The 27523-nt window shown below is 46.2% G+C and overlaps 1 protein-coding gene across 2 annotated transcripts in view; it reads right to left on the bottom strand.

The window, feature by feature from the left end:
- TMPRSS5 (transmembrane serine protease 5) overlaps positions 1–27523 on the bottom strand; it is a 245206-nt gene that overhangs the window by 86128 nt on the left and 131555 nt on the right. For both annotated transcript variants that reach the window (XM_075909414.1, XM_075909413.1), the window contains exon 2: positions 1277–1371. The gene's annotated coding sequence lies outside the window, so the exon portion shown is untranslated. The remainder of the gene's footprint in view (positions 1–1276; positions 1372–27523) is intronic.

The raw sequence follows: 27523 nt of genomic DNA, 5'->3' as shown, positions 1-27523 counted from the left end.
ACTACCAACTGGGCATGCAGAAAATATTTTGTCCTGGCTATGGGTACGGACTTCTTATTTTCCAACCCATGACCAAGTTCCCTAGTGGTCGCGGCTGTTCACTACAGAGCAAAGCAACTGCAATTTTGCTCCATGTCTCAGGACAAGGGCCATAAATGCCTGCACCTCTTTGGGTGAAAAATCTATTCATCTGCCACCCTCCAGTTCTGGGTAGCCAGTTATGAGACTTTCTTAGCCAACTATGACCAACCCTCTAGGAAGCCCTGGATGTAGCCAACACAGCAGCTCAGAGCACAGCGACAGCAGTTTCATGGACACAGCCCCCTGGCTGCAAGCATCCGGAATAGCAAAGTAACTACAACTAAAGTGTCCCTTTGTACTTTAGGGCTACGTCTAAGACTGGTATGATTTTCCAGAAATGCTTTTCACGGAAAAGTTTTCCATTAAAACCATTTTCGGAAAAGAGCTTCTAGATTGGCGCGGAGTTCGCGTTATAACGATGCGCTTTTGCGGAAAAGCGTCCGTGCCAATCTAGACGCGCTTTTGCGCAAAAAAGCTCCACTCGCCATTTTCGCAATCGGGGCTTTTTTGCGGAAAACAAATCTGAGCTGTCTACACTGGCCCTTTTGCGACAAAGTTTTGCACAAAAGGGACTTTTGCCCAAACAGGAGCAGCATAGTGTTTCCGCAAAAAGCACTGATTTCTTACAGTAGGAAGTCAGTGCTTTTGCGGAAATTCAAGCGGCCAGTGTAGACAGCTGGCAAGTTTTTACAGAAAAGCGGCTGATTTTCAGGAAAAACTGGCCAGTCTAGACACAGCCTAGTTGTAAGACACGATGGACAGGACCAAATCTTTCCACCAGACTATTTGTCTCCCTAGCAGAATGATCCAAATGTGCAGCAATCTTCTCTCAATGTATCTCCAAATGGATATTCTCCTGTACACACGCATGCAGCACAATACATGATAAAAACACTCACAGAGAGTCACAGCACACTCCACTCAAGTGATGGCAGCCTCAGCCACATTCTTTAAGAACATACCTTTATGGATATATGCAGAGCCACAACCTGGTCCTCCAAATATACCTTTGTTAAACCTTGTGCCGTATCAGGCACTCTTACACCACTACCACCATCGGCCTTGCTGTGCTATCCTCCATTCCCTAATTTGACTCCAAATCCCACCACCTCTGGATAGGGGGCACTGTTTTACCATCAGCTAAAGTGGAGCACCTGCAGAGACACCACTCGAAGAAGAAGAAGAAGTTACTCACCTTGTGCAGGAACGATGGGTCTTCGAGATGCGTGTCCTTGTGGGTAATCCACTACCCACCCTCCTCGCCTCTACTTTGGAGTTCATCTCTGAGTTCTGTGGAAGAGAAGGAATGTAGGGAGTCACACCATGCACGTGTGCCAAATGGCACCACAAAACGACTAGTGCACGTGCACGGCATGGCCAGGCACTGCTAGCAAAAATCTCCAATCGCCAGTGCAAGGACACACCGACACCTAGAGTGGAGCAGCCACAGGGACACACATCTCAAAGAACCTTTGTTACGGCACAAGGGGAGTAACTTCTTATTTTATCATGATGTAGTTATGCAAGACCAGCATTAAACCTCCACCAGGAATGGATCTCACCTCACTTACCACCCAGTGAAACTACAGGGCTGTGTCTACATTGGCATCCCTTTCCGGAAAAGGGATGCTAATGAGACACATCGCAATTGCAAATATCCCCCGCGGCATTTGCATTTACATGGCTGCCGCTTTTTTCCGGCTTGGGGATAAGCCGGAGAAAAGCGCCAGTCTAGACGTGATTCTCCGGAAAATAAAGCCTTTTCCGGAGGATTTCTTATTCCTACTTGAAAAAACTTGCCAGCTGCAGCCATGTAAATGCAAATGCTGCGGGGGATATTTAAATCCCCCGCGGATTTGCAATTGTGATGTGTCTCATTAGCATCCCTTTTCCGGAAAGGGATGCCAATGTAGACACAGCCCAGCGGTTTATCTCCAGTAGGACTTCAACGCAAGATGGCTCATGCGTGTTAGTTACCCCGTGGCACACACCTGCCTTTCTTTAGCAGTGAAGACAGGCACACCAAAGTTTGTCCTTATCTGCCAGCTGAACCGATGAAGCAGTCGCTTTGCGTGGTGACGATGACTAACGTCTCCTCCTTTGTGTGGAGATGGCAAATGGCAGGCAGCTGTTGCAAAAGGCTCTGGAGTAGACGCGTCCTGGGTCTGATCTAGTCTGACCATTCCAATGGTCTCCAATTATTTATTCTTTGCATTACGGTTACATTCAGAGACACCAACCAACATGGGGGCTGCTCTGTGCTGGGAGTGGCAAAGACGCATAACGAGAAACAATGACTGCCTAGAACAGCTGACTTCTAAATCTCTGAGGGGTGGCTGTGTTAGTCTGTCACTGTAAAAACAACGAGTGGTCCTGTGGCACCTTAGAGGCTAATCAAAATCTACAGCATCATGAGCTTCCGCACTTCGTCAGATGAATTGGAGTGGAAAGAACAGAAACCAAGAGATATCTAGAACAGCAAAGAAAGTACCTTTCAATTGCAAGAGAGCTGTGTTAATGAGGCTAATTAAGTGGGCTGGATGATGTTAATGGCAGGAGAAATTGGCTTTGTAATGCACCAACCAGTTAAAGTCTAAATCGCAGTTATGCATTGCTATTGATTCACCTGAACCCCCTGCAATGAGTAGGGAGTTTTTCCTTAGCATTCAATGAGCATCGACAGATCAGATGCTGTAAATGAATCATGGGGGAGACACAGAAAAAGGGGGAAGTGTCTACGAGAACCCCTTGTTGCATCTGATCTTATCTGGCTCTGCTTTGTGAGAAGGGAGCCTGCAACCCACATTCCTGGAATCTAATAGGATGCAGGTGATGCATGTGGCTGGATTCTGTGAATTAAGGTTGTAAGGTCTCTGTCCTCGATGGGAAATCTCTTGAGATCAGAACTGATTTTGTCAGTTTTGCACAGAACCAAGCAATTGGATGAAACCCTTCTCCTCCTGCCCCTCTTTTTAATATTTGAGGCTCGTCTTTGACTGAGAAGGTAAAGTTTTGGGGGGCGGGACCGGCCTTTTATTAATGTTTGTGTAGTGCCCAGCATGACTGGGTCTCATTTAGTTAGGAACCTTGGCTTGTTCCCGTAATACAATAAATCATCATGTCTGGTGTCCTCATTTTCATGCTCTCCCTTCTGTCTGAGCTAACTGCGCTCAGCAGCCACTGCTGGCAGGAATTTCACACCCTTTCGTGGGCTTCCAAAATGCCACATGCTCTGGTCAGCTTAGGAAGCATTTTAGGTTTGCTCCTATGTGGTTTTAGGCTTCTCCTTCACTTAAGCAAACCCTTGGACTTATCTCAGTTGGAACTCTCCCGCAGGATTGTTGAAACAGAATCACTTACAAATTAAAGTATTCTGAGTTCTTGCTCAGAAGATATCCGACATTATTCCAGAGCAGGTTGCACAAGTAGTAAGATTAGTCTGCTGCTGGGCTGCCCAAGCAAATCTTCTGTGTATTTAACAGATCTTGAAAATTGCAGACTAGCAACAAATAATCTCATCACATTTCAAATGAAAATCAACATTACCTAGAAGTTCCAGGTGGGTTTGCCCGCAAAAGTTCATGATACTATATATATTTTTTGTTAATCTCAAAGGGTGTGTCTAGACTACATGCCTCCTTCGACGGAGGCATGTAGATTAGCCAGATCGGAAGAGGGAAATGAAGCCGCGATTAAAATAATCGCGGCTTCATTTAAATTTAAATGGCTGCCCCGATCTGCCGATCAGCTGTTTGTCGGCAGATCGGGGCAGTCTGGACGCGATGCCCCGACAAAGAAGCCTTTCTTCATCGACACAGGTAAGCCTCGTGAAACCAGGTTTACCTGTGTCGATGAAGAAAGGCTTCTTTGTCGGGGCATCGCGTCCAGACTGCCCCGATCTGCCGACAAACAGCTGATCGGCAGATCGGGGCAGCCATTTAAATTTAAATGAAGCCGCGATTATTTTAATCGCGGCTTCATTTCCCTCTTCCGATCTGGCTAATCTACATGCCTCCGTCGAAGGAGGCATGTAGTCTAGACACACCCTAAGGTGCTACAGGATGACTCATTTTTTTTAAAGTTACAGTCTTAGGCTACGTCTAAACAGTGGTGCTATTTTGGAATACTAGAAGTATCCCAAAATAGCTATTCCGCATCTTTAAATGTGCCCATTATTTCAAAATAGATTTTGAAATAACGGGCGTGCTATTTCGCCATCCCTGTAACTCTTGTTCCATGAGGGTTAAAGGACTTGTAGATAGTGCCAAGAAATAAATAATTTTGAGGTAAGGGTACTGTGCAGATGCACCCTAACATGGCTACTCCTCCAAGATTTTATAACCCCATTGATATTCCACCAGCCACTCACTTCCCCATTATAGAATATATATAGATATACACCTAACTCATACAGCTGGAAGGGACCTCAAGAGGTCATTGAGTCCAGTCTGCTGCCCTCACAGCAGAACCAAGTACCATCCCTGACAGATTTACCCCAGATCCCTAAATGGCCCCCTCAAGCATTGAACTCACAACCCTGGCTTTAGCAGACTAATGCTTAAACCACAGAGCTGTCGCTCCCCTATAATATGCTAGGGCTAGAAGAAACCTCTGGAGGTCATCGAGTTCAACCCTCTGCCCTAAGCAGGACCAACCCCAACTAAATCATCCCAGCCAGGGCTTTGTCAAGCAGAGACTTAAACACCTCTAGGATAGCGATTCCACCACCTCCCTAGGGAATCCATTCCTGTGCTTCACCACCCTGCTAGTGAAATAGTTTTTCCTAATATCCAAAATTAGACCTCCCCCACTGTAACTTGAGACCTTTGCTCCTTGTTCTGTCATCCGTTACTCCTGAGAACAGCCTCTCTCCATCCTCTCTGGAACCTCCCTTCAGGAAGTTGAAGGCTGCTATCAAATCCCCCCTCACTCTGCTCTTCTGCAGACTAAACAAGCCCAAATCCCTCAGCCTCTCCTTGTAGGTCATGTGCTCCAGCCTCCTCATCATTTTGATTACCCTCTGCTGGACCCTCTCCACTGTGTCCACATCCTTTCTATAGTGGAAGGTCCAGAACTGGACACAATACTCCAGATGTGGCCCCACTAGTGCCGAATAAAGGGGAATATTCACTTCTCTAGATCTGCTGGAAATGCTTCTCCTAATGCGCCCCAATATTCCATTAGCCTTCTTGGCTACAAGGGCACACTATTGACTCATATCCAGCTTCTCAACCACTGTAATCCCCAGGTCCTTTTCTGCCAAACTGCTACTTATCTGCAGGGAAAATTCATTCGCAGCAGCACATGGGATGTGATATGAATCAGAGTTATAGCTGTCGCCAGAGAGGGGATGGGGGCTATTTTTTAGCTATGACACTGTGGCTTGCTTTGCATGCAGGCTGCTGAAACAGGAATCCAGGGTCCCGGATTCTCCTTTGAGCTCTGCCATTGATCCACTGTGTGACTATGGGAAAATCACATGCCTCAGTTTTTACTTCTGACAACTGTCTGTCCTGTCGGGTCTATACACTATCCAGGGCAGGGGCCATCTCTTGCGCTGTACATGCAGGGCCGGCCCACAACATTTTGGCACCTGAGGCGGGGAGCTCAAATGACACCCCTTTACCCCCTTGCTTGGGCCAAAACTTTGAAAGGTCTCAATTCTGCCTTCTTCCTGTTCTACTCCTCTCATGGGACTGCTCTGCTACCTACATATGCACCAGCAGCAGACACAATTTTCTACACTCTGGGTCCTAGTGGCCCCCTGCCCCCAGTCTGGCACCTGATGCGGCTGCCTCAATTTGCCTCCTGGTAAGGCCAGCCCTGTGTACATGTGAGGCATCTAGCACCACAAGGCTTCAGGAGAGTCTCTGCTACCATCACAAGGCAAATAACAACAATGGTTCTCACCTTTAGTGTGATAAGACCCAAATGCACCACGGATGTTACAAACAATGGAACACAACCTATGGGGCCGGTGCCACCCTCCAGCAAGCACTCTGCTGATTACAGGGGGCAATGTGGGCCAATGCTTTTAATTAAGGGCCAGATGCTGTCACTGAACCACACAGGCTGTTTGACCTCATTGGGACTCTAAAAGGGCAGAGGAGATCCCTGTATTAGGGATGTTAAGGAGTAGCTGACTATCCGATAAGCAAATGCTTATCAGATAATCGACAGGATAGTCAACTAGTCGTTTCCCCCTCCTCTTTCTTCCTCTATTAGATAGAAGCAGCAAAGGAGGAAAGCGGCGGGTACTTTAAAGCGGCAGTGCCGCATGGAGTCCTGGGCTCCGAGTGGCGCTGCCGCTTTGAAACGCCGCGGCAGTGTTTCAAAGGGGCAGCGCTCCATGGAGCCCACAATCAGCTGCAGCATTTCCACAGAACCTGGAGTTAGCTGTGGAGTCCCCAGCTGATCCTGGGCTCAGTGCAGTGCTGCCCCTTTGAAACACTGTGGCATTGGTAAGCCTATCGACTAATCGATTAGCCAATTACATGCTACTTAACATCCTTACCCTGTATCAACTGCATGAAGGGTGCCAAAGTTTGGATTTGTGTTCTCCCCCTTGCTGAAGGCTCACCCCTGGGTAACTGTACTGGATCAAACACATGCCCTAGGGCACAGCTTTTTGGAGCAGACAAGGATACCCAGCTCCTCCTCCCTCCATTGATTTTGCTGTTAAATGGTGCCATTGCCCCAGGTCCCTAGGGTATCACTGCCTCAATTTTCTCCCCAGACTCTCTGCATGCAAGGTGACTATGAGCTGTTTGCTAAGAACACCTCTTCCTAGCAGTGCTGCTCAGACCAATGCACCTAGAGGGTTTTAGCAAAGCAGACAGGGGTCCATCCCTAAGAAATTCCTTTCAGGCTGCTTAGGGCCGGGCGTAAATCTACCCCAATGAAGTCTCCCACACAGACTAAGCTCCCAATGTCTCATCTTGATGGGTGATGTGTGCACAAAGGGCTCTCACTTCTCTCTACACAGCTGTGTAAAGGAGACCTCAGTGCTGGCCAGGCTAGAGGTAAAGCCACTTCCCTCCCTAGTTTTACAGAGAAACACGCAGCAGGAGAAGAGCTATTTAAGCTGAAGGACAACGTTAGCACAAGACCGGGGGGGGGGGGGGAAGAGATGACAGAACTGTCTGGCCCATGAGCAAGGTGAGGGAGGCGGCTTTGTGCTCACAGAAGGGGCTGGGGGCTTGCCTTCCCTCTCCAGTCCTCCAGCACTGCCTGGACCACACCTCAGTGGAACTCTGGGGGTGATTTTAAGGGGCTCCAGTCCATACTGATTCACCCCTGTTGATTCCCCAGGCCCCCATCAACTGCCCCATTTTCCCTCACACACACACACACACACACAATTGGCAGACCTGCACAACAACAACAGCTCATGAGTAAGTTTAAGCTGGAAATTAGAAGACTTCTGAGAAAGACAAAGAGGAGGAGGTAATTTTTATTGGAATGTCCTGTGTGAGTGAAAGAGACATGCTTACAAGTTCCACACAGCTCTTCCCCAGGTCTGGGCTTTTTGGTGATTTATTTCCCCAAGTTGTCATGGGATAAGAGGGAAGGTCCTCTCTTGGACTGATAACTGGTTAAAAGACAGGAAACAAAGGTTAGGAATGAATGGTCAGTTTTCAGAGTGGAGAGAGGTAACTAGCGGGGTCCTCTAACAGTTTGTACTGGGACCAATTCTATTCAACCTATTTATAAATGATGTGGAGAAAGGGGTAAACAGCGAGGTGGCAAAATTTGCAGATGATACAAAACTGTTCAAGATAGTTAAGACCAAAGCAGACTGTGAAGAGCTTCAAAAGGATCTCACCATACTAAGTGATTAGGCAACAAAATGGCAAATGAATTTTAATGTTGGTAAATTCATTAATGCACACTGGAAAAAATAATCCCAACCATACATATAATATGATGGGACTAACTTAGCTACAACTACTCAAGAGACAGATCTTGGAGTCATTGTGGATAGTTCTCTGAAAACATCCACTCAATGTGCAACGGCAGTCAAAAAAGCAAACAGCACGTTAGGAATCATTAAAAAGGGGATAGAAAATAAGACAGAGAATATCTTATTGCCTCTATATAAATCCATGGTATGCCCACATCTTGAATACTGCATACAGATGTGGTCACCTCATCTCAAAAGGTTCCAAAGAGGGCAACAAAAATGATGAGGGGTTTTGAACAGGTGCCATATAAAGAGAGATTAAAGAGACTGGGAATTTTCATCTTAGAAAAGAGGAGACTAAGGGGAGATATGATAGAGGTCTATAAAATCATGACTGATATGGAAAAAGTGAAAAAGGAAAAATTATTTACTTGTTCCCATAACATAAGAACTAGGGGGCACCAAATGAAATTAATAGGCTACTGGTTTAAAACAAACAAAAGGAAGCTTTTCTTCCTTCAGCACACAGTCAGCCTGTGGAACTCCTTGCCAGAGGATGTTGTGAGGACCAGGACTTTAACAGGGTTCAAGAAAGAGCTAGATACATTCATGGAGGTTAGGTCCATCAATGGCTATTAGCCAGGATGGTTAGGAATGGTGTCTAAAGTCTGTGTCAGAAGCTGGGAATGGGTGATGGGAGAGGGATTGCTTGAAGATTCCCCATTCTGATTGTCAGCCGACGGTCAGGGCAGTGTGTGTGGGTATGTTTCCGAGAAAAGGTTTAACGTCCGTGTCTTTACTGCTAGGACCGGGGTCCCGTCGCAGAGGGTGGCCAGCAGGCCAACAGACGCCCTGTTATATAGGAAGAGCTTATTACACCTTAGATTTTAACTGCTAGAACACAAAGTTCCTTCGCAGCGGGCAGCCTGGGAAAGGCTGGAAAGGTGCCCTAGCGGATCTTGTCACCTGGGAGTGACACAGATTCAAACGCCCAAGCTCTTCCTATGTCTGTCCCTTTATGACCGGCTGAAGTTCTTTTAAATTGTGCTTGGTTCTATTACAGCAACTGAAGGAGTCAGGTTAAAACTTAAACAGTTACAGGTTTATTAAAGGAACTTATAAATCATATGGTTACAATGGCTATTGCTCTATTTCATAATTATTAGCAAAATATAGATCTTAAAATGGTTACAGGAAAAAGGTAAAGATAGAAAATAGAAATAATGGTACCAAGTGACAGCTTAATCTTTAAAGAGCTCTAACACTATGTATATATACTTAAATAAAGGACCACATCCAGGTACAATTTTTACCCTCTTCTGTGCCTCTCGACTCCAGCGTGTCAGGCCAGGGCCGGTCTCTCAATTCCTCGGAAAGACGAATACGAGGTGGGCGTCCCCTCTGGAACCTCGGGAGATCAAACACCAAACCCGACCAGCAGATAGATGGTAGATTGACACACAAAGCAAGTGTGCTGCTGTACCCATCTTTATACCCCTGGGGGCCCATATTCTCTTTCTTATCTTAAGAAGCCAAATTTTACTGGTCCGTTTTGTGGCGCCAGTTCTTACAAGCAAGTTTCAAGTTAATTTACACTTGTAAGAGAGGAAGATAGCTAAATTAGGACTGCCGGATGTTCTTGTTGGGCGGGAGATTCCTCCCCCCGCGGACGGTTGTGTGTTCGTATCAATATGGGTTAAGTCAAGGGCACGATGTACAGCCTCTTGGTCAACAATTAGTTTGACCACCCTCCTATCTCTGCTTACAGTTGGTCACGGTCACTGAGCCAGCATATCTAAACCTCCTGCTCCAAGGTTTTCAAAGAATATGCTGTTTTCCTGCTCTTATGTGCCCTGCATGGTTTCAAGCAGACAAAGATGGATGTTACAAGGGGGGTTCACGTCTGGCTACACTGATCCCTCCCTCTGGGGCATCTGGTATTGGCCACTCTTGGCCAACAGGATATGGGGCTAGGTGGACCTTTGGTCTGAGCCAGTCTGGCTGTTCTTATGTTCCCCCCATCCTGTCTCTCTCATGTCCTGGGACCAAAGCAGTTACACCACGCTCACAAACAAGGGTTCTCACTCTCAGAAGGGAAGGAGGTTCTGGAACAGCCTCCCAGAGCAAACACCCTATGTGGAAATGTAGCTTAGTTCAATGTACCAAGGGATTGTTTGCAATAGCAGAACTGGCCTCCATAACACAGGTGGGCCCTTTCTAGTGCTATGGCTGGAGTTCTTCAACCCTTCCTGCTCTTATGTGCATTTTCAATTGTTCTCTGGGAAAAATAGCAAATCTACACTCAGGCTATGTCTACACTGTAGTCTCTTACACAAAAACATATGCAAATGAGGTGAAGCTTGGAATATTGCTGCACCTCATTTGCATAATTAATATGGCTCCATTTTTGCGCAAGAGCCATTTTCGCATTTTTTTCAGGAAGAACGTCTCTTGTGCAAGAGAGGTTTTTTGCGCAAAAAGGAGCTGTGTAGACAGCTCCTTTTTGCGCAAAAGCCTCTTGCGCAAAAATGGAGCCTAATTAATTATGCAAATGAGGTGCGGCAATATTCCACGCTTCGCTTCATTTGCATATTTCTTGCGTCAAACGGGTGCAGTGTAGACATAGCCTCAGACAATAAAATCCCTATTTTTTTGCAGCACAGTAAAGGGGTATTTTTCCTGTTCCTCTGGGGGAAAAGTGCAAATGGTAAAATCAGCACCTTGAACTGAATAAAGCAGTATGATAAACATTTTCCATTCCATGCAAATGCTAATGGAAACTGCCTGGGTACAGCTCCATCCATCGACTTGAGAGAAACACGACCCTTGAATAGTTCAAGATGGAGTCTCTGTGGGTCCAAGGGTGAGAGCAAAACTTCAGAGCAGGCCCCTGCTACTTGCACGGTTGTTCTATTAACTGGAGATTTAATTAACTTATCTCACAGCCCCAAAGATTGGAGACGGTAGAATTTTTTCGTTGGCCAAGAAAGCTTTGCTGGCAGCAGTGCTTTCTTGAGTGCTCAGGCTTCTAATAAAAACATCCCTCTGGAAATATGGTAAATATCTCCACAACCCAATGTGAATTTGTTACTGAAGCAATTAACGTCTCCTTGTTTATTAAGCTAATGCAAGGAAGTCAGTTAATGTGAGCAATGGCAGGTCATTATGAGCCTAAGGATAAGTCAGCCTGCCCATGCTTTGGCTTATCAATTACCAAGAGAAGCTTCCACCTAATTCATCAGCCAGCCTCAGCACTTTGCAGCTGTATATTCCCCTCCTCTTTCTCTCCGCAAAGGGAGAGGACATAGGTGGGTTTTCCTGAGGGTTAGCGATAAGGCGGCTGGGCTTGATTGGAAAGTATCACACACACACACACACATCAGCAGAGAGACTCATGCTCTCTCGCCTGTGCCATTCCCTATAGCGCAGGGGTGGGCAATAATTTTTGCCTGGGCCATCCTGGAAAGGGTGGGGCCTAAACAGGAAGGAGCGGGACCTAAATGGGAAGGGGCGGGGCTACCCCACCCCCAGACCATGATTGGTCTGGGGATGGAGGAGCCCCTTTGCCCCCCCTTCTCACTAGGCACCCATGCCCTGGAAGAAGCTTGGCACGCTCCCCCACCCCCAAGCGTACCAGGGCCTGGGGTGAGGGAGCACACGAAGCCTCCTCTGCTCTCCCCACTGCCCTGCAAGCAGCATGCGGCGTTTCAAATGCCACACGCTCCAGGCAGGGTGAGGAAGCTTTGCGCGCTCCCCAACCCCAAGCCGATTGAGGCCTGGGGGTGGGGGAGAGTGCAAAGCCTCCTCCGCTCTGCCCCTGCCCTACGGGCTCCTCGCAGGGCGGGGGTAGAGCAGAGAAGGCTTTGGGTGCTCCCTCGCCCCCAGGTCTTAATTGGTCTCCACAGGCCGGTTCCACTCGCTTGGCAGGCCGGATCTGGCCCGGGGGGGACCTTTTGCCCACCCCTGCTTTAGCGATTGCCACTGGGAAACCTGGAACTTGCTCAGCTGTTAGCCCAAAACTAGGCTCAGTCGTCAACATCAACCGAGGTAGCCCAACAGTGAGTTATAGCTCAGTACAACTCAAGAGTCCTCCAAACTGGCCTTATCTGTTACCAGGAGGTGCAGCTCCCAGCACACACGGCTCAAATTCTCTGCTGGGATAAACAGCCCTCACACGATTGCTCCCTGCAGGTAAAGGTCTCCGGGGGGCAGATGGAAGGAGGAGCACTGCAGGATGGGAATGGGGCAGCTGCAGGCTGTACCTGCTTTAAGGATTAAATCAGGGTCTAGAGGAGTGAGCTCTGAGACATGGCCAGTTTCTTCACTCCCACTCTCCCCAGTAGTGACCAAAGAGGCAGACATATCCACATTTCCAAAGGATAGAGATTACATGGCCTGTTTTGTTTATCTTGGCTTAGTAACTTTATTTGATGTTTCTGTTTTCACTTGCAATCACTTAAATCCTACTTTTAATGTGTAATAAAACTCTTTTGTTTATCATCAAGCCCAGTGTAAATAATTGCTACTCAGGGGAGCAACCACTGTGCACGTCTCTCTTTATTTGATAAAAGGAGCAAACATATGAGCTTTCTCTGTGTAAAACTTCTGTACCGAATAAGACTGATTTGTTCGGGGCTTTGGTCCCTTTTGGTGGTTAGGTTCCCAGGTGCAGTCGTCAGCCTTATAGCTGAGTCCTCCCAGAGCAAATCTGGTTCAGTGTCTGTGTTGCTCTTCAGGGGGGCAACAACCCCAACTCTGTGCCTTGTCTGGGGGAAACTAGAGCTTCTGTCCCAGCAGGAGAGAGGTGTGGGGAGCCCCAGAGGGCAGGAAGGCGGACATCAGAGGCTTGATGAGGACACTGGATGACAACTCCAAGGGAAGGCCTATGATTCAACCCAATAGACGCGTAGCTAGGGAAACAAGTTTCACAGAACAGAGCTCCACCAGCCTCGGGGGTCTCTGGGCACAGCCTCTGGGTAGTCCATCCCCAACGAATGACACAGCAGTTACATGGAAGAAGCTGCAGAGAAGTGCCACAAAAAACAGTGCGGAAAAAATGCAATACAGCAAGAGGCTGAAGGAGCGCTAGCTTTTCAGCTGCTCAAAGAGGTCACACGCTGACTTCATTACAGTGCATAAGGTCCTCTCCAAACAAACAGAGGCCAGAGTGACAAGGACTAAGAAACTGAAGCCAGACCAACTCCATTTAAAAATAAGGCACAATGTTTTAAAAACCTCGAGGGTGATTAACCATCGGAACAGACTACTGAAGGGAGCAGTGAATTCTCCAGTCTTTTGAAATCATCGTGTCAAGACTGGATGCCTGCCAAGAAGAGATGATTTAGTCAAACAAAACTTAATGAGCTCAATACAGGGGAAGCAGGAATTTAATCGCCTGTTTTATGCTGCAGATCAGACTAATGATTTAATGGCTTAAAGTCTATGAATCAATGCATCTATGGAAAGTAGCAAGGGATCATTTCACTGGCAGATTTTGGCTTGTACTCTGGTTTGAATGAAGCATAAGAACAGCCATAATGGGTCAGACCAATGGTCCATCTAGTCCAGTTCCCAGTCTGATACTGGCCAGTGTCAGATGCTTCAAAGGGAATGAACCAAACAGGGCAATTTTCAGGCGATCCATCCCCTGTTGTCCACTCCCAGTTTCTGGTTTACGAATGAACACCCAGAGCATGGAGTTGCATAAGAAGCGGATTATAGAAGGGCAAGCTAGAGCTAAATCATATTCTTTCCATCTCTGCTTCGTCTCTGAGTTTGGAATCTGAATTCCCAGCTGAGATTCAGAGAAACATCCCTCTCCGGATGGCTGATGGGGTTTATTTATGAATAATCCAACAGCAGGAGAACATTTCCACCCATCATAGAACGGTCACCAGATCAAAGTCAGTTTTCTAACGCACCCGTTGCCATTACAACAGAAGAGGCTGTTTTATTTCCTCTCCAAAAAAGCCAGCCTGAGAAAACTCAGAACTGTGAATGACCAAATCTCATTCTGCAGTGTGGAATGGAAGGGGAAATTTACCAGGCCAGATCTTTAGCTGGGGTAAATCTGAGTGGCTTTGCTGACTTCTGCACACATGTAACATTTATGCCATCTCGGCGAAGTCTAGCTGTATTAGCAGGGCTCACCAAACTGCGACGAGCCCCGCTCGCCAGCCGCGCTGTCCGGCGATCTCCACATGCACAGATCGTTCTGCGCATGCGCAGATCACCTGAACCCGGCTCTTCCGGGATACAATCTACTCGCCACGGGTGAGTAGATTGTATAATTTGTCGAGCCCTGTGTATTAGGCCTCTTCACGTAGCCTGTATCACGTATCCTCCACCCACTAGTGCTCTCACACCCTCTTCTTCCACACCTTGTCTTCTCAGGGAAGAAGATGTGGCTTAAATAAGCTGTGTTCTTTCGCAGCGCAAACACATGGCAGCTCCCTAGCAGGGCGTGCAGAGCGACGAGAAGTTGCGCTGCATCTCATCAGCGCCAAGAAGGCTTGGATAGTGCCCGCGTTGGAGACCCTCCTGTGAATGACTCACCAGAAAGCGCGACCAGGCGAGGAGGAGAAAAAGGGAAAGATGGAGCATGGTGCTTCTTCCAAAATAAAGGGAGTCTGAAGCCTCCAGAACGGAGCATGTTGTTAAATTGTAGGGCTGGAAGGGATCATGAGAAGACATCTTAGTCCGTTCTCCCACACTGAGGCAGGATTAAATAGACAGGATAAGGATTGAAGTCCAGCCTGGCCAAAGAGTTCGCAGGGCCCAAGGCAGCACGCTGTGTTTGGCTGAGCCGCACAGCTGTGCAGCTCCCAGTCAGGACAGCGAGTGAGTGGCCAGGGCTGTGAGCTGGGCAGCGTGGGGCCCTGAATACACAGTGCTCAAGGCAATTGCCTCGCTCGCCTTGCCCAAAGGCCAGGCCTGCTTGAAGTAATCCTGGTAAGAAAGAGCCAAATGAATTGGGAAAATTAAGAATCCTCTGAAACTTGAGCCATTTCTGATAGAGGAACCTTGAAAAGAACTACCTGAAGAGGGATGGTCCTGTCAGTGCCAGAGTATTTCTGGCTGTGGTAGGGACTGGAAGTTCCCAAATCCCCTATAAAGGATGTTAGAGATGTAGCCGTGTTAGTCTGGTCTAGCTGAAACAAAAACCAGGACTATGTAGCACTTTAAAGACTAACAAGACGGTTTATTAGGTGATGAGATTTCATGGGCTCATGAAAGCTCATCACCTAATAAACCATCTTGTTAGTCTTTAAAGTGCTACATAGTTCTGTCTTTTGTTTCCCCTATAAAAGGGGATTTCTAACCATGGGCAGAAGCAGGATAACGTTAGAAAGTCTGCTCCTTAGAAAGTTCCAGCTAAATTTGGCAGTACCGCAGAGTTCATATAGCTCGGACAAGATCCCCTTCCTGGGTAAAGCATGTGAAAACATTTGCCAGATGTTAATGTTCACCAATTGGCTTCAAGGCAAAAAAAAAAAAAAAAAAAAGTTCCCATACTAAAAACATGCCGTAATCCTAGCCTCCAACATTACTATTCAGTATTTGATGGATTTAGCCCAACAAAATTGGGCAGAGAGTTTATCATGGTGAAAGGACATTTTCACCTTTGCTTATTATTTAGATGGGAAAAAGGAGAGGCCAAGAATGAAACATTTTGCTTTTCACACTCCATTTTGGTTGGTTTCCAAGGCATGAAGGTCTCTGGTTGCATAGATCCAGTTGTGATGGAAGCCCATGAGTGACAAACCTATGCTATGGCATTTGAAGAGCTCAAATACCCCTCTGAAGTTATGATCCTGCCCTATTGAAGTTAATGGGATTTCTGCAGGTACATTTCTAACTTACTAGCACAGCCTGGCTATATCTAGACTGGCATGATTTTCCGCAAATGCTTTTAACGGAAAAGATTTCCGTTAAAAGCATTTGCGGAAAAGAGCGTCTAGATTGGCACGGACGCTTTTCCGCAAAAGCATCCGTGGCCAATCTAGACGTGCTTTTCCACAAAAAAGCCCCGATTGCCATTTTCACGATCGGGGCTTTTTTGCGCAAAACAAATCTGAGCTGTCTACACTGGCCCTTTTGTACAAAAGCTTTGCGTGAAAAGGACTTTGGCCCGAACGGGAGCAGCATAGTATTTCCGCAAGAAGCACTGATTTCTTACATGAGGTCATCAGTATTCTTGCGGAAATTCAAGCAGCCAGTGGAGACAGCTGGCAAGTTTTTCCTCAAAAGCAGCTGCTTTTGTGGAAAAACTTGCCACTCTAGACGCAGCCCCTATGTCTTTGTTATTAGCTGGTCTACATAAGAGGAGGAGTCTACTACAGCCGCCAGCTACTGGAGTTGTTGCTTTAGTAGAACTGTAGAGCCTCCTGCTTTTAAGTTAGAGAGAGCCTGGGTGCTAATTCTGCTGATGCCAAGCAGATAACTGATGACAAAACCAAATTCCCAGCATATAGGTAGAGAACTTGATTGTAATGCCTCTCCCTTTGGGCACGTCCACACTATGCGGTTTTTAGCAATAAGGCTGTGTTGACACAGCCCTGTTGCTAAAAGTCGGCATGTGAAAACACTGTTTGCCTGCACTTTTGCTGACAAAAATCCTTTATCCCTGACCATGCAGCGTCACATCGTCCCTTCCATTTCATTTTCATGAGGGGTTAAGCACCTCTGATGACAACATTTTCATTGATCAAGTGCAAGTGTTGATCATGTAACCCCCTAAGTTACATGAGCTCCACTCCCTACAAGCAATCGGGGTTGATTCCTTCGTGAAATGCTTTGTTTCCTTTAAAGACAACATTCTTAGTAAATCAAAATTTGGGAAGTGCAAAGATGAAAGTGGATGTTCTCCCCAAAAGCCTTCAATACCTCTCTCAGTCCAGACTTGCTTGATTTCTAGGCTGGTTTCAGAATAATTTGTCATTTCAGGCAGCAAAGCTAAAAATTGGGTTCTAATGGAAGGTGAGGCATTCAGTTGCTAGACTCTCCAGTACTCTCTCCCAGGAGGTTTTGTGCAGAGAATTCAAAGAGCAATTCACTTTAAAAGGCTGAAGCACAGCAGAAAAGGAGATAGTTTTAAAGCACCAAACCTATCTCCAACCACAGAGGGGGGGTGTGTGTATGTGTGGGTGGGGGAGAGTTGCGGGAGGTGTGAAAGGTTAGAACAGGGGCCAGCATCGTACAGCACGTGCCATAAGTGGCACACACAATGATATTGAGTGGCACGTGGCTGCCTCCTAGGTGGTCCACGGCTCAAGTGCAACCCACTCCCCCACACAGTAGGGAGCCCGTGGTGTGGTTCAAGCCTCGTGGCCACCGTGCAGCATGGCGTAGGGGCCAGGCAAGTGGAGCGGACAGCATGACCCTCAGCTGGGCTCTGTGTCCCTGGGGCTGCCCCTGCCCAGCCTGGGCACACAATCCCGGGAACTAAGGGCTCTGCATGCCCCAGACTTGAAGTCGCAGCCTGCAGGTGAGGGGCGAACCTTGGGCAAAGGGCTGGGCCAGGCAGGGAAGTGACTCTGCCCCCCGGCCCTTCCTTGCGGCCCCCCAGGAGCAGCGCTGGGGCAAGTCCCAGGGCTGCTACCCTGCCAGTGTGTGCACCGGGGACACAGGGATGTGGGGCCAGGAGGGGGGTGAAGGAAGATGCGGCGCACACTTGAGGCAACCGAGAGAGATTAATAAAGCTGCTAAAATGTAAGTAGGACTATTATTGACTTTAAAAAAAAATCAATGGCACGCAGATCTGTAAATAGCAGTGAATAAGGGTATGTCTAGACTGCACTCTAAAATCAAAATAAGATACGCAATTTATGCTACACAAATTGCGTTTCTTATTTCGATTTTATTTTGAAATAGGCTATTTCGAAATTTGGCACCCCTACACTGCGCCAAATTTCAAAATAAAGCACTAGTTCGAGACATCCCTTATTCCTTGTGGAACAAGATTTACAGGGATGCTGAAATAGCGTGTCCAACAATTTAGAAAATTATTTTGAAATAGCGGACGTGTTCCTTGGACATCGGGCAGCTATTTCAGGATACCTCTGGTATTCCGAAATAGCCTTGCAGTCTAGATGTACCCTAAGTTTAATCTTGTTGGCCACTTCTGAAAGGTTGCTGACTTCTGGGTTAGAATTTTTTGTTTGTTTGTTCCTGCAGTTCCCCTATGTCTTTGGAGCAAGCTGCTTGTAAAGACACACTGAACCTGATTCTGTGTCTGTATAACTCCATTCCAAATCAGTGGAGATGCACCAGCCTCAAACCAGTGAAAGGCAGAGAGTCAGACTATTTGAGCATTGAAAGCCTTTTCCAGGGTGCTGTGCTTTGATTATCCACAGGCTGTAGTTAGCTGTGTGTGTAAGGGTATGTCTGCCCTCTTTTGAGAGAGGGATGCAAATGAAGACATTTGAAATTGCAAATGAAGCCAGGATTTAAATATTCCATGCTTCATTTGCATATTCTTGTTATGGCACTATTTCAAAATAGGGCTATTTTGAAATAACAGACGCTGTTAAGACGCGGTTATTCCTCATACAATGAGGTTTACCAGTTATTTCGAGGGAAGGGTTTTCTTTCAAAATAACTGTCTTAACAGTGTCTTATTTCGAAATAGCGCCATAATGCAAATATGCAAATGAAGCATGGGATATGTAAATCCCGGCTTCATTTGCAATTTCGAATGTCTTCATTTGCATCCCTCTCTCAAAAGAGGGTGCAAGTGTAGATATACCCTATTTTATCAGCGGTCTAGGCAGATTCTCTGCTCACTTCCACCAGATTTACACAGGGGATAATTTCATTGACAGTAGTGGTGTTATTCCTGATTTGCACCTATGTGAGAGCAGGATTAAGACCAATGAATCTGTGTTTTCAATGCCTTACAGGGCTGTTGGTCAGGCACATAGGCACACTTGGAGAGCTTTCTCAATGTTGCCTGACTACAGCCAAGATTTCAGGTATGCCATATGGGAGTGTCTTCATCCACAGTATACTTGTCCCAAGCAAAACAAGGCAGCGCAATTACTGTGCTGAGAGTGGCTGACCAATCTTGATTTCCATATCAAAATGGACAGGAGACAGGGTTGTTACTTCTTAAGATTACCAGCCTCATGATATTTTCTTCAAGCCTCAGCTTGTGGAGTCCTGCGTTTGAGACTCAGAGAGGTAGCAGTATTTGTCTGTTTCAGCAAAAACAGCCCAGTCACACCTTGAAAACTAACACATTTTTTATGCTTTCAAGAGAGAGAATTGACTTCCTCAAATGCATTTGAATTCTAGCCCTCTGGTTTGGGGAGAAATGGTGAATCTTAAAAATCCTAAAGGCTTCAAAACCAGAAACCCAACATCTCATGATTTTGGTGGGCCGAGCTCATGATTTTTGAGCATGAAAGGTTTCATGCTGATTCTAGTCAATCAAGCTCTCATGAGCTAAGAAGTCCCAGCCTGTCGTAAGGAGAAGGCCCTGACTGAACAAAGCTGCTACTACTGAAAAAACCTGGCAACTACTCAGCCTAAGCTGCAGCCTTGTCCTTTCTTGTGTTGTCTGCCAGAGACAACATCCAGATTCCAACCCTCAGAACCACCGACGGGCTGAGCACTATGTTCCAACTAAGGCTATGTCTATGCTACAGACCCTACAGTGGCGCAGCTGCACAGACACCGCCTCCCTCTCCAGGCGGGGGTACTTCAGCGCCTGTGCACAGCTGTCCTGCTGTCATGTGTCCTATGGAGTCACACTACGCTGGGAGAGAGAACTCCCTCACTGGCATACTTAAATCACTAATGAGCAGTGGTAGCTGTGTCAGCAGTCAGCATCTCCTGCTGACAAAGCGCTGTCCCCACCAGGGAACCGGTTTCACTCAAAGGGGTAGAGTTTCACATCCTTGAGTGACAAACTGCTACTGTGGACAAAGCCCGAGTATCTCATTGTGTTGCGCTGGACCGCCCCGTTTCCAATGACTTATCCCCCGGTAATGGGAAGTTCAGTAGATTCTCCCCCCTGGTTGCTCCAGCAGAGGTGAAACTCTGTCAGTGCCATGAAAGCAGGCGCTGAGCAGGTGGAATGGTTAATAGACTAGCATCCCATGGCTGGCACAGCTGTTACCCTGGGCAGGACTGCATCTGTGCTCAAGCAACAAAAGAAGAATCCCCTCAAGTTTGTGCAGACAAAGCAGGTGAGCCTTGCAGTGAACACGGCTGTTGGTTTTTACTCTCGGGAGCTGCTTGGATGCCATGGAGATCGACTCCACTTCTGATCGAGCCACTTCTGATCAGGAATTCTGTGAGAAATTCTAACATTTCACAATTGTTCTCATTTCAGAAAACCAAAAATTGACCTTTCCCATAACTTTTTTTTAAAAGAAATTTTTAATCAAACTATTTCATAAAATCAGACTGTTTTGGCTTGATTTTATCTTACTATATATTTTAGAAATGTCTGTCTCTCTTGTCCGTCTGAGAATCTGTTCGTTCAAGAACTCCTAAACATTAAGAGCAAGGACCACCAAATTGGGCATTCACCTTCCTCTTCACTTAATGCAAAGTCAGGGTTTGGTGGTGACAGGATGATGAGATGTGCCTGGAATTCAATTGATTCTCATAAAATGGAAAGGGAAGGGGCTGGTAGGAGGGAGTTATACTGTAGAATGACCACAGGGAGGCAGCAAGGGGTCAGCTAGGGAACAGGACAGCTATAATCCCATTGGGCCAGCAGCAGGCAGGGGTGGAGAAAGGGACCACTATCTACTGTAGCTGTCAGGGTTTGTCTATGTTCCCCACATGGGGGGCATGTACCCCTCCCGCAATTGTGCCTTCTCACCTCGCCCTATCCTCCTGCGGTGAGAGTGGGCTGGGGTTGTTTGCTCTCCCTGGGACAGTTGCATATGGAACCCCTCATGCCCAGCTCCACCCAGAGCACGGAGTTAAAATGAAGAAAAACAAAAAACTTGAGTCAAGGACCCGAGCCACAATGGGTAAATCGTCTAGTTTTATAAATTAGAATATACAATTAGATGTCAAAATGAAAAAAGTGGTTTTGAGGTTTTCAAAGCATTCTCTTCCCGTACACATTGACCTTATTGAAGCACTTTCTACTAATTGGCATTTTGATGGGGAAGTGTGTCGCTGAAAAATATTCAGCTTTTATTGCATGCATGGACAGATGGAGGGATAGGGCATTTTCATTTGCAATCAAAACAGCTTCCCATTTTACATCCTCATAATAACCCGTGGAAACCTATTCTCCATAGTTTAGTACAGACCCTTTCGCGACACAAACTAAATGGAGCTTACCAGCCTATGTAATTAAATCTCTTCCTTCCTATACTGTGTTAGCACCATTATTTTTCCATCATAAATGCTGTGTTAATAACTTGGTTTGCTTTATCTTTTGTGCATGCTGATATTTTATTTAGGCATATCTACCTTGGACTCATTCTGACGCCAGGTAGGTCAGAGAAAGAGAGATTTATGAGCAGCAATTATGTTTTTTAATATTTAAACAGACTTCAGAAAAAGTGATCACGATGTCTGGTTATGGCTTTCATATGAGCTATAACAGCTGGCTCCACTTAAAGTAGCAAGCACTCAATTCTATTAGCTGCAGATAAATAACTTTGCCATCCCCAAACACTAATCATTACACTTATGGAAGCTCTATTAATTAAAATGCCTGAGCAAACATATCTATTAGAAGCACAACACCCTCATTTGGTATGCAAACGGAAGTTGGTAGGCATGCAGGTTATTTGCATCATGGAAAAAATGGGAATTTTACATCTGTGGACAGTTGAAATTCAGGGGCTTGTTTATACAAACATGGCTTTATGCCTGTGTCTCCACACATTTGAGTCACTATTCACATGGGGGAAGGGGAGTTCTGTTACTTTTGGATACCTAATTGCTCTGGTTGTATAAATATGCATGTGTGTATAAATGCAAGTTCAAATTTCAGGAGGTTAATAAGCCACCATAAACTCTGGCCTTGAAACCTCCTGGCCTCATTTACACACTGCCAGCCACTGACGTATTGGGGCCGACTCGTGCGGAGGAACAGTTTTCCTGTCCCAGTGGGATCTGCAGAGTCAAGGCAAGAGGATATCAAGTGGGAGATTTGCAGCCCTCTTAAAACAGCCCCAGTTCTCTGCAGATAATCAGCCTTCTGTGTCTGGCACTTGCAGAGATCAGAGATTTCCACTCCCTGCTTTTAGCAGCTCTACGCAGCTTAACGTCACCGCCGCAAGCAGGGACTGCCCACTGGGAAATTGCGTCATCTCCATGCCTGCATCTCGCTGCTGTCTCTTAACTTCCACTTCCCAGAGCTGGGGCAAAGCGAGGTGAATGTAATTGCATGGATGACTCTGCTTGAATCAAGTCTATGGGCTGGAAAGAAAGACTGAGTAGTCAAAAGGCTGTCAAGCGGGCACTTACAAAGAGGGTATAATGAGTATGAGCAGAGAATGGGAGTCTACAAATGCTAGAGGTTGCTGAGAAAGTCAAGAAGTGGCAAAGAGGCAGTGAATAGAGAAATCTGCTAAAAAAAAATGCCAGTTTGTCAAAAGTGAAGCTGTTGGTGAAACCGGTTGGGATTCAATGTGTTTCCCACCACAAAATGATATTTAAAAGCAGGAATTGTCAAAGCAGCTCATATCTACATTTGCTAGAGGGAACATTCTATTTTTGATTCAGAATGAGACCTTCCCTCTCCCCCGAAACTTAAACTAATTAGACATAGGGTTGCCAGGTGTCGGGTTTTGAACCAGTACTTGAGCTTTCTGTTCCGGAAACAAATTGAGAATATAGAAATGAGAAAATAGAAATGTCCGGTATTTTCTAAACAAGATGTAATGTAGATTGTGATGTAATGTCAAGTGTGTTGAAACCATCTGCCAACCCTAATTAGACAAAGTTTGAAAAGGGTTGGAAAAAGGCCCAACTCCAAATCAAATTTTGATGAACCCGAACTGAATTTTGTTTTTCTTTTTCTTCCTGAATCATTTAAGATTTCAAATCCTCATCCCAGTTCAAGACGGAGTATTTTCAACTCTCATCCATATTCACAGACGCAGAAAACCCTCTCTCACCCAGCGGTAGGAGTGAGATCTGATCAATAATCTGTCTCCAATCTGAGTCTTTCAGATACTTCCAGATATGCCTCCCATGGTTGCTACATTGTGTTGGCAAGCTATGCTTATTTTAGTAAATAGGAGTAAACTACTCCGGATCCTTCATTCTTCTGATCCAGTGGTGGGCAACTAAGACTCGTGAGTGGGCCACATGAATAGCCCTCTTTGGTCTCAGTGGGCCACAAGATTGAAATCAGTAAAGAGTATTAACCAGGACCCCAAGGACTAGATTAAATAAATTAACACATGGCTTGCGGAATCTTTCAGCACAAGTAGAAATGCTGTAATCACTCATCTATTTATAGATCCACCATTAACTTCAAATAAAGAACCTTTACACTTTACAATATCAAATCCCTGTCTGGTTTCTTCCTGCCTCCTCTCCTAAGCATGTCCCATCCCTGCTCTTCCCCGTCCCTATGAGCACTTCCAGCGTGCCATGAATTGGCTCATTCACACCCTGTCTTTGCTCCTCCATGACATTCCAGCTCTGAGAGGGAGGGGTAGGAGTGGGGGTTAGGGACAAATCAGCTGATTCACAACATTCTGGAAATGCTGGGAGGGAGGGGGAGGAACAGGTAAGTGTGGGACCATCAGGCGCAAGAGGCGTGGGTGCACAAGCTGCACATGGAACCCCGATGGGCCACAGGTTGCTCGTAAGCTGCGGGTTGCCCACCACTGACCTAATCACTCCTCTAACGGGTCCGTGCGTCTTCACTTCAGGTGCTTAGAAAGGAACATTCTGAGTTTGATTCTCCTTTCATGCTAGTTTTACATGGGTACATCCACTGACTTCACTAAGTTACTCCTGCTGTAGGCTGGAGTAGGTGAGTGGGGAAATGCATCTGATATGTTGGTGAGAACACACCTGGGTGAACACTGATCAGACCCACCAGAACAGTGCTGCATCCATCTCTGTAACCCAAAGCTACAGGGGCATATCTTAGCTTTGTTAATGCATGGCAAGTGAATAGCAAATGCACACACTGCAGCCACCACCAGCGCTTTTTTATTTACGATGTTGCAAGTAGCTTCTCATGTGTATCTGGGGGTCTTTCTCCTACGTCAGTGAGGAGTTTTTTGTTTGGGGTTTTTTTGTGGGTCAGTAGCCCTGACCCAAAAAAAGGTTCTCTGCCCCTGCACTAGAGAATAACAACTTACCAATGCTACCTGCTGACAGCTATTTATTTAACCCAAGCAGAAATCTGTGCTGCAATCTTCAGGTTAAAAAAACTGCCAGTCACCCTTGGCTAGCATTGTTACACATACAGCAGACTGTCATCTAATTAGCCTCCAACTCTTCCTACAATTTTATTCATATCAGAGCTTAAGGCCAGAAGGTGCCATTAGATCGGGGTGGGCAATAATTTTTGCAGAGAGGGGCACTTAATTTTGGTATACAGTCGTGGGCTGGCTCCACCCCCTGGAAGGGGCAGGGCTTAGTGGGGAAGGGGCGGGGCTTAGTGTGGAAGGGGCGGGGCTGGGGATTAGAATTGCCCTATGGTTGTCTGGGGCTGGAGGCTTTGAATTAAAAACACAACAAAAGGCTCCTGGCCCCACTACTACTGCATTGCCTGGCTATTTAAAGGGCTCATGACTCCAACCTCTGCCAAGGTAGCATCATGACCAAGAGCTGAGCTCTTTAAATAGGATCCTGCTGCCTGAGCCACCGCCTGGAAATTCGGTAGCACAGCAGCAGGATATGAATAGAAAGCAGCCAGATGAAGTCTGTGGGCCAGATCAAAGTGTTAGTCAGGCTGGATTTGGTCCCCAGGCTGCATCTTATATAGTCTTGCCTCCGATATGTCACTGCATTGCCCCCACTTAAATCTTTCTTGAGCACATTAACTAGTCTGCCCAACACATGTGTTTGGATAAAGTAGATCCCTGAAAGGCATCTAGTTTTGAACTGACATGAAAAGATGGAGAATCCACCACTTCCCTGGTCAATGTGCCTCTAATGGCTAAGATTGGGGGGGGGGGGGGGGTAGGGGTGGAACTGGATTTCTAATTGTAATTGTCTGTACCTCTATAGTTCCATATCACTGCATGTTTGCCAGATGTAGCTCTCCCCTCCGCAGGGTACTGCAGCAGTTAACACTGGCAGTACAGGCAGATATGGGCAGCCCAGGGCTTCTACTGAGCTATTGTCTGTGCACAAGCAATGCCTCTTGCCGGCATCTGGATTGCATGGTCATCAAGTTTGCAAAGCATGTGCCTATTTGAAGGAAACCCGGTCACTTTCCAGTCCAAGATGTTAAGTGTTTGCACAATTAGCCTGTTCCAATTTTCAACACTATGACAGACAGCCTCAGCCCCATTCCTCCTCAATTATATTGAATGCGGAAACAAGGTTATAGATTCTTAACATCATGGATTTGTTTGGCAGCATCAGGGCGGTTCTGTTTGAACAAATGCTGCATTTTCATATGTCAGCTGCCCTGGAAGCATTAGATTAGGTCAGCGAGGAATTGATGAGAAGAAAAATGGGTAGCAATTCCGGCTTAAGCAGGTTATTGATTCCTATTGACATCAGGAGACATTTAGATTCCAGTCACACGTGACTAGCGCTACAAGGATTTTGCCTGGAAATGTCAAATGCACCAGATTTAAATTTTTATTGGCCTCTTCTAAGTGCCCCCGGGGCAAGACACATTAGGGGCATTTTATGAGACCAGGGTAGAGATGCGAAACATCTGCTATCTAGGTCTGCAACGTGCAAAGGGCTGCCTTGTCATTCCAAACTATATCCAACATCACAGCCATGGGGTTACGCATCCTGGACCTGCTGAATGAAAATGATATTGTACCACAGGCCACAATTTGCTCACTGCAGTCAATGGAAGAGGGAGCCCATGCACACGTGAGCAAATGAGAGTGGAATCTAGTTCACTTGTTTTGGGATGGGAGAGGCATGCTTGGTTGTGCATTAGCAATTACATGCCTCAGCTGACTTCAAAGGAATTACCCACACACAAAACCAGAGTGATGCAGCGAACACTCAGGTGCCTAAGCTGAGATTTGGGTCATGTGACCCACCTTTAAAAGCACATCATCTACTCATGCTTAAAGCTTAGTCTGTACTTAATTACTTTGCTGAATCAGGGTTTTAGCTACCTACCTCACTGAAGGATACTTGTCCCTACCTTGCAAAGCTACAGTGAGGCCTCTCCGGAATCCACAGTCCACAAGTAGGAGCACCCACACCATGAAACTAATGGACGGACTAGTACTTGATAGAATTGGGCAAACTTCTGAGCAAATCATTTTTTCCCACTGGAAAAAATTTCACATTCAGGTTGATTGGAAAATTAGTGAATTCTGATAGTTTACCAAAACAGTTCACTAAAACCTATTAAAAAGAAAAATGACAGTTTCTAAGCAGTTTGTTCTGGCCTTTCCAAAATAAAAAGTTTTGGCTTATTGCTTTGGAAAGACATCTCTTTGGCATTTTACTAACTTGGATATATAAAGTTCAAAGGTGGGGGAAAAAACCCAATGAAATACAATGGTTCCAGGTTGAACAAAACATTTTATCTGACCCAAAATATTTTGTTTCACTGGAAAAATTGAATATGTGGATACATGTTGACCTTAATTCCTTTTTTAAAAGTGTCAGAGAGGTAGCCATGTGAGTCTGTAACTTTAAGAAACGAATAGTCCTGTGGCACCTTAGAAGCTAACAAAATCTATATAGCTTTCATGGGCAAACCCTCTTCTTCAGATGAGATGATCTTGAGTGGAGGAAAAGAGGGACCTTCAGAGTAAGCAAGAGGGAGGGAAAAAATTGCCTGTCAGTTGTAGTCCTGGGCTGTGTCTACATTGGCACCCTTTTCCAGAAAAGGGATGCTAATGAGACCAGTCGGAATTGCAAATGCCGCGGGGGATTTAAATATCCCCCGCAGCATTTGCATGAACATGGCTGCCGCTTTTTTCCGGCTTGGGGAAAAACATACTTATTTCAAGTAGAAATAAGGGATCTTCCGGAAAAGGGCTTATTTTCCGCAAGATCCCGTCTAGACTGGCGCTTTTCTCCGGCAAAACCCCGGTCCTATACCCAGACCAAGGCACAGTGAGCTAAAGCCACAAGGTCAGACACAGTGCCACAATATCTAATGTAAGGACACAGCCAGCTTTGCACATGCAAATGTAGGCAATGTTTGGACACTTGGGAGCATGGGAAATTTATAAGGTAATAGCAGAGCGCAGCTCGGCTCTCTAGATTTTTTTAGCTCGGCAAATCTGTCTTGGCTAGGATTGATGTAAGATTTATCTACAGAATGGATTTATTTGTATTACGGTACAACAGCCCCAGGTCTGGATCAGCACTTCATTATGCTAGGCGCTGTACAGAGAACAAACAAGATGGTCCCTGCCTATAGAAGAAACCATGTTTAAC

This window comes from Pelodiscus sinensis, chromosome 26 (assembly GCF_049634645.1).
Source record: "Pelodiscus sinensis isolate JC-2024 chromosome 26, ASM4963464v1, whole genome shotgun sequence".
Classification (NCBI taxonomy): Eukaryota; Metazoa; Chordata; order Testudines; family Trionychidae; genus Pelodiscus; species Pelodiscus sinensis.
The sequence above is the reverse complement of the archived record's forward strand: the minus strand, read 5'-3'. Positions and strand labels throughout refer to the sequence as shown.